The 6,896-nt window shown below is 43.8% G+C and overlaps 1 long non-coding RNA gene across 1 annotated transcript; it reads right to left on the bottom strand.

Moving 5' to 3' along the window:
* Positions 1-5,468: 5,468 nt before the first annotated feature.
* LOC136463571 (uncharacterized) lies at positions 5,469-6,618 on the bottom strand. The gene is made up of 3 exons (XR_010761039.1): positions 6,465-6,618; positions 5,970-6,072; positions 5,469-5,800 (listed from the first exon to the last, which is right to left on the bottom strand). It is a non-coding gene; the product is annotated as an uncharacterized lncRNA (long non-coding RNA).
* Between the last annotated feature and the right edge of the window lie 278 nt (positions 6,619-6,896).

The raw sequence follows: 6,896 nt of genomic DNA, 5'->3' as shown, positions 1-6,896 counted from the left end.
GTCCACAAAAGCAAAGATAGGAATTACTAAAGAAGCCGGCCCAAGGCTTACTCCTCATCCACGGCGGGATAGAAGCAACTCTTGCAATACCCATGATACACAGTGTCATCTGCAACAATGGGAAAATAAACCCTGAGTACGAGAAGGTACTCAGCTAGACTTACCCGTCATGAACCAGAAATAAAATGACTCCAAGGATTATGCAAGGCTGTATAAGTGGACGGAACTTGACAACATTTTGCGTAAAAGGCAATTACCCGTTGTACAATTGTGATTCCTTTATCAAGTTAATTATAACTATCCATTTCTAGATTAGCAACTATCCTGTGTCAAATATGTGGTATATCATTTAGAATCATACAATAGTAACCATAGCAGGTATTGTAATTCCATATTCATCTGAACCATCATGTTTCATAATATAGTTGCTACGATGTTGGGACTAGCCAAGTTTCTCACTATCCGAGAGAGACGGCGATTCGAATCGATTTCTACCAGCTGGGAATTTATTCCTAACACAAACCCAGATCTACCAGCCATGATAGTCTTAGGTCACCTTTGGTACAACTCAGGTACACATTTCGCGGGTCTGTACCGTGCCGCACAATCTGGAACACCAGATGCCAGGATGCTCAGGCCAAGCCTGCCCTTGGGCTCAGTCTGATCGTTCCCCGGAAGGAGCGCACAACAGAACGGTTCCCGGCCTAAGTTGAATTACTCGGCTTCGCGGTTGGAATGAGTTATCCGGCCAGCTAAGTGAGAGGCATGCGTTCAATCTTGTCAGAAGCGCCAACAACGGTACGGTCCTTAATCGACACAGACGGGGATAAATCCACACCCAAGACCTCCATGTCTTGTCGCTTCTCTATCGACTTCCCGTCCGGTCTCAATTTACTTTTACCCCATGGTTCTGTTCCACGATAGCAGATATAGCCAACCGTGCTTCGGTATCCACCTATATCTCGCAGGTGACAGGACATCACCCGACTTCTACCGGTCTAAGCATGGCTAAGCATATATATTCGATCCTGGACCTATACCGGTTAAAGGTGCAATATCTGGACAAGGAATGTACATGCATCAAGTGGTTTCATTCAACTCTTATAACCTAATGCATCAATTATAAATACGTAAGTAAACATTTGCAAATTACTGGGAGACTTATAATGCTCCGGGGCTTGCCTCGCAGAAAGGAAGTAGGACGATGGTCAGGGCACTCCGGAAGCTCTTCAGGGTTCTGCTCCACGCCTTCGGGAGCTGCGGCTTGCGGATCCTCCTGCTGGTTCCCTTCCTCTGCTTCTTCGAATTCCAGCAACGTGATCTCTTCCTCTGATCCTAAATGCATGAGTATGGTATAAGTATTACGAATGCATATATGTTAACAAGTGCATCGCGTTGTTTGAGTAGGTGCATATCTCTTCTCGATTATTACTTAACTACTTCTACAATGCATCGACTATGCCACAAACAGTAGCTACTTGTTTCACTTATAACTGGAGTTCTACAAATCCAAAAACAGTGATCCTGGACTTTCTGGAAAGCTTATCAAATTCTCTACAACTTTGTTATTAACCATTTTTATAGTACACATCAGTTTCAACATGCAACTCATCACACTCTAGAATCAGTCCAGAAACTATTTAACATGCAATATAAAGTAATAATACTTCTACTTCATGTAATCATTCAAAATTTGACAACATAGAATCTACCAACAGTTTAAGCATACCAAATACAGTTAAGATAATATAATGGTGAAGCCCAAACTATTTATTTAATTACCTTTATTATTTTATTTAGATATCTAGGTTAAATACTAAACATATATCAGACATACTTATTAAATTCTTAAAAATTTACAGTGCCTTACTAATGCTATAAAAGGACTACTATAAAAATTTCATGTCATTTTACTAAGTAGAACATTCTGTACAAAAATGATAAGGCAGCAAGGCTTAAAATAGCATAAATGGAAAATCCTATTGAAAAGTGTCAAGCAATAGATTTTCTATTTTTCTTAACATCCATATGGTACTAGTATTACCTCCAATAAATTTCATGAATTTTGGACTCATAATTAATTTATAAAAATTCATGCAAGGATTAACTATTTATAAAAGAAAAATCTATAACTATAGATCTACACATGCACTGGTCCTCAAATTTTTACCCAAGCTCATATATGCTAAGACTAGCTTACCACAAAAATTTCATAATTTTTGGAGCACAGGAACTCTAGATATAAAATAAACAAATTTAAATGCATTCAAAAGTACATTTCAAATCCTGATTTAAATCTCCAGAAATTTCTACTGTACAAGTCAAAAACATATTTTTCCTAAATACTACACTTCCTAAGGAACACCCACAAATTTATTTCACAATTTTAGGAGCTACCAAACTGAAGATATGAAAATCACAAAAGAAATCAAAAACTGGAATCAAATGAGTTGGCCTTCAAACACTGAGTCGCTCACCGGTGGGACCCGCTGGTCAGGGGACCCCACGCGTCAGTGACACGAAATAGGGCAGCGGCGCTGTACGCTGCTGGCGCGGCCAGAGCTCGCCGACGGCGAGGTCGCCGGCGGTGACGTCTTCGCACGGTGATCTATGGAGCAGCGCGCGTCGAACAACTTAGGTGACGGCAGTAGAGGGTGAGCGGAGCATGCCCGTCGCCAGTGATGGCGGCACGGCGGAGGTGCTTAGTGGTGCGCCAGTCATCACCGGCCATGGCGAAGCCAGGAGAGGCGCGCAATAGCACCTAGGTGAAGCCGGCGGAGCAACTACTGAAGGTAACGTCCTAGCACTGGCTAATACACGTCCTAACCAAACGCTAACGCTCAAAACCGAAGGAAAAGCGCCGACGAGCCGAGCTATGGCGAGCTTTCCGTGGAGGCGGCAATGGCGGCCGAGGTTCCGGCGAGAGGGGAAAAACGGAAATACGCCCTCACCAAGGCGCAACTGAAGCAGTCAACACGTCGAGGCGGTGGTGGTGGATGAGGCGTAACAAATGGCGAGATGGAGATGGTGGTGGTGCGGTGTAGCGCGCATAAGGGGATGGCGGAGGTGGTGCTGTGCTCGGCGGCGTTGCCTAGTGCCGCGGCGAGAGCAAAGGAGGGCGCTGGAGAGGGAGAGAGCGGGCGGGAGTGAGTGAGAAATGGAGCGGGCGCACGCGGGGTGATAATGGCCTGCTCAGGCCTGGCGCTGCCCGGCGGATTAGAGTGGTGGCGACGCGCGGCCAATGCCGCGGACACGCGGCGGCTCTGTCCTGATGCGGTCGGCCACCAAGCTGGGCGATTCAGTTCGTCAGACAACGCGAAGTCGAGCCTGACGACGAGATTTCGAGTTGAATTTGCCGTCGACACAGGGTGATTCAGTGAATGATTTGTAAACGAAAATTGTAGCCCTAAGTACCGTCTCCAATTGTTATTAAAGGATCATGCTCCAACACTCAACCAAACTCAAGTTATTTCGTTCCAAAGTCAGGCTGTCAGACTGTTAGTGAACTAGGACTTAGAAAAAATTTGTTAAGTGTTGAAATGAGTGTTTTACTAATTTTTGTGATCCTATTTCAAACATGTTAGGAGCTGAATCAGTCAAAGACCCAAAAATCAAAGTTGTTCCTTATGTCAAACACTACAACATTGCTTTAGTGAACTCCTCCATGCAAGGTCTCTAGCACCTAGTTCAACTTTAGTCAAACATGTCACTTTGAAATCATGACACATACTCAAACCATGACTAAATGACCAATTTAGCCCTAGCCCTAAATACCAAAGTTGTTCATGATGATATCCTAAGCATGTTTAAGCAATTTGCAAGGTCATTCCATCATTTTATGTAGTGGTCACTCATAGAGCTAGTTAGGGCAATCACATGAAACATGCCTTAAAGGCTTGATTTAGAAAAGTGACTTTCATGAATAATGTTCTAATTGCTAACCCAAGTGTGGTTACATGTTTTTGTGACTCACTTCTACCAAGCACATGTTTTCATTCATGATCATTTGCAGATACACATGGAGACATGAAATAACGAGAAAGATTGCATATGATAATAAAACATGCGATAACAAGTAAATGTTGCAAATGTTTCAATCAAATGTTTCAAGTGAAATGCTTGTTTATGAATGAGTGATGATCATGCTCATGTTATGCAAGTCAAGTTATGCAAGGCTAACACCCGAGGTGTTACAGTAGCTGTAGTAATGGCAACCAACCCAAACCACCGACCATCTCGGGAGCAACGTGCACACAACCCAAGCCGTGTCTTAGATGCATGGATGCAAGTGTAAGTACAAATGGCCCTGCATGGTCGGTGAATCGTTTTTATCTGATGGTAAGGAGGAGAGGCATTAAATGTGTCCACCTACCTGATTTGTTTTTATCTGATGGTAACATGAAGAAGAGGCATCAAATGTGTTCACCTGCTGTCGACCCACCCTGCGTAGGTGAAGATGTCCAGTGCTTTCAAACTTAGTGAATTTCTGGATACCTTAGGGAATGGCTTCGAACACTGCTCGTTTCGTGCGCGTAAATATCCTGCCGCTTTTCTTTTATTGGTCTCCGCACCAGACTAAATAGTGGACTGCGCTAGGACCAATAACCGCTCCACCATTACAAAAGGCTAGTGGTGCTCAAAGGAAAAGCTAAGCGAGCTAAAGTGCGCCGAGTGATGGTACCAGTGGCTAAGCCAGGCTCTGCCAATTCCGCTGGTGCTATGATAAACTATATTCGGCAGATCTAAGTGGCTCCAGTATCACCAAAAAACAAATGGTGCTTATTCGGTACGTAGGCAAAGGTTTCAGGGGCACGTAGCCTAGCCATACAAACCAAATGGTGCTTATTCAGTAAGCTAAGTGGCACCAGTATCACCACAAATCACACTCATTGCCCACATAACCAAATCAACACCCTCTCCTTGCAAACCCTAGCTTATCCCCTGGCTAGAGCCCCCCACCGAGTAGGCGAGCACATCTATGATCTATCTAAGACGACTGTTGCACGTTAAGAAGCGGATCGTTCATCATAACATTAATTACAGAACAACCGAGGGTTACCTTGTTTTCTCTTCAAATTTCTATTCCTACTATTCACCACCGTACAAGATTTGTGACAAGTGCTATGAAACCCTGATTGCAGCACCTTCGACCACCTGCAGGTCCCTCCAATGGCCCTGCCCCATCCAAGTATACCAACACAAGTGACCCTTTGTAAGGTTTCTTTGTACATTTTGTTTCTCTTCAAATGATTGCACGTGGCATGACTTGATAAGTACATTAGTTAGCCGCCTTCATGTGGGCCACTGGTCAGATAATAATAACCAGATTAGTGTCCGATGTATAATGAAAAGTTGTTTATCGAAATGCTCAGCAAATTCAAATTTCTGAGAACTGATGGAGACCATAAAGAGTGATGTCTTACTGTCCATTTAATGGGTGCAGTTGCTTCATCTATCTCATCTGAGCCGTAGAATTTCTATCTAACGCATCAAATAAAAAGAACGTACGTGGATAGCCTGGGAGGCCGCCGATTCGGCGTGCCTTCATATCTTTAATTTGCATCACCGCCAAGCAGTAGATCTCAAGGCCCAAGCACCTAGTGGGGCCGTGCTCCACCATTGGGGGTGGAGATCACCACGGAGAGGGGCGCCACGGCCACCACCACAAAGAGGAGCGTCAGAAGGTCGTCGCCACCTACCGGCAGATGGGATGGACGCCATATTTTCATACCTCCAGTCGCCAGCCAAAATAGTCGCCGCCAACCACTCAAACTCGAGAGATGGGATGGACGCTGCCAGCCTGCCACCGGATGCCACAATTTGTATTCAAATCACATAGACACACGGTCATAAAAAAGCATAAGAAATTTACCACACAAGGGCTTGCATGGTGCCGGGGAATCAATTTAACATATTGTGTGTGGTGGACATATGACAATTGTGCATAGAAAAATAACATGAGAGATCACCTTCGTCGGCGGGATGGATGCCATATTTTCGTACCTCCAGTCGCCAGCCAAAATAGTCGCCGCCAACCACTCGAACTCGAGAGATGGGATGGACGCTGCCAGCCTGCCACCGGATGCCACAATTTGTATTCAAAACACATAGACACACGGTCATAAAAAAGCATAAAAAATTTAACACACAAGGTCTTGCATGCTGCCGGGGAATTGATTTAACAGATTGTGTGGTGGACATATGACAATTGTGCATAGAAAAATAACGTGAGAGATCACCTTCGTCGGCAGATCCATATATATATGTGCACGTGACTATGTATGGAAATGTGTTCCAACATTAAATATAAACGTGCTCCAACAATGTATAAAATTGTGATCCAACAATATATAAAATGTGCTCCAACAATGTATACAAGTCTTCTAAATGAGTTCTTGCTTACACGGTTGGCTCAAGAAAGCATAGAAATAAAAAAAAATCAATTGCACAGAAAGCATGCTTGCCTGTGTTGGTAGCTCTTCATTTCTGCAAACCACCTATTCATACAAGGCTGCAACCAAAAATCAGATAAAAACATCATGGAAAAACAATTGTCGTAAAAATACATCAGTTTGCTTGTTGATTAATATGCATAAAAAATTGTTCCTGGCTTTTATGCATTTGATAGCCATGATTTGAATACACACTATATCAAGGATAAGCGTAGAAAAGTCTCAGCTTGGATGAAAAGAAGTCTATTTCTATGCATCAAAAGTCTCAGCTTCGATGTCCTCCGAAAAATAGCGGTCACAGAACAAAACCGCCAAAAAAATAGCCAGCTACATACTCTGTTCCATCAGACACTGAACAAATCGATCATGGTGGAGCAAACTCGTGGTGGATCCAGCTGCTGGTCTCTCGGGGTGGCAGGGAACTGCTCGGGGCGGACCAAAAAT

Source organism: Miscanthus floridulus, chromosome 7 (assembly GCF_019320115.1).
Source record: "Miscanthus floridulus cultivar M001 chromosome 7, ASM1932011v1, whole genome shotgun sequence".
NCBI lineage: Eukaryota > Viridiplantae > Streptophyta > Magnoliopsida > Poales > Poaceae > Miscanthus > Miscanthus floridulus.
The sequence above is the reverse complement of the archived record's forward strand: the minus strand, read 5'-3'. Positions and strand labels throughout refer to the sequence as shown.